Consider the following 893-nt stretch of genomic DNA (forward strand, 5'->3'; position numbering starts at 1 on the left):
GATTTGGATGGGATTCTGTGAGTAATTTGTGGTCCCGTCAGCAGTGTTGACGAACCACTTTTCGATGCCAGGTTAAGAGCTGGTTTACATTTGCCAATTGTCTCTTCGTGTACCCACATTTACTACTGCTATTAATATGTATAATAGTAAATCAAGGGGATTCTGTGAGTAATTTGTGGTCACGTCAGCAGTGTTGACGAACCACTTTTCGATGCCATGGTTTAGATTTGCCAATTGTCTCTTCGTGTACTCACATTTACTACTGCTATTAATTATAGTTATATTCTCTGGATTTTTATATCCAGTGCATGTACAGAGGAGCGATTCTGCCTAATAAAATTCTGTTCATTTTTCTTAGTAAATAATAACAGTTATACCAGAGCGACTCATGGAATCCAAAAACGGGTACGGATAGAGACCCAGAAATTGGGCCAATTCTTGCTGCTACACAAACTGATTGCGCTCCTCCAGCAACCACCTTATATCTCGATACCGCAGCACGTGCCACGACGGCCCTGATTGATCCAACCAAGTACTCTGACAGCAGATGCTGCGGCCGTGGAGCAAGTGCAGGAGACAAAAACCATCCCAACATAATTAAGTAAAACCATAAAAATTCGTTTAAATAAAGGAGTTTTGTATTCAGGCTGCTTTGAATTAAAAACAAAAGCTGCGTTTTCTTTTATAAACACTACCAGTGTAAGTAGGAGTCGCTTACTATTTAACCTGTAAAATCCAGAGCATCCCCGTGCATTAGTAATTGTAAACACTTTGAGTGTAGTGTCCAGCGAAAGTAAAGACACGGTTGGGGGAGCCGGCGGAGCTCCCAGGAAGTTTGGCCTAGTGTATGTATTTGCAGGTAAATAGCAAAGTGAATAACTACAGTGGTGCAC

This window comes from Phytophthora parasitica (assembly GCF_000247585.1).
Source record: "Phytophthora parasitica INRA-310 unplaced genomic scaffold supercont2.122, whole genome shotgun sequence".
NCBI lineage: Eukaryota > Oomycota > Peronosporomycetes > Peronosporales > Peronosporaceae > Phytophthora > Phytophthora nicotianae.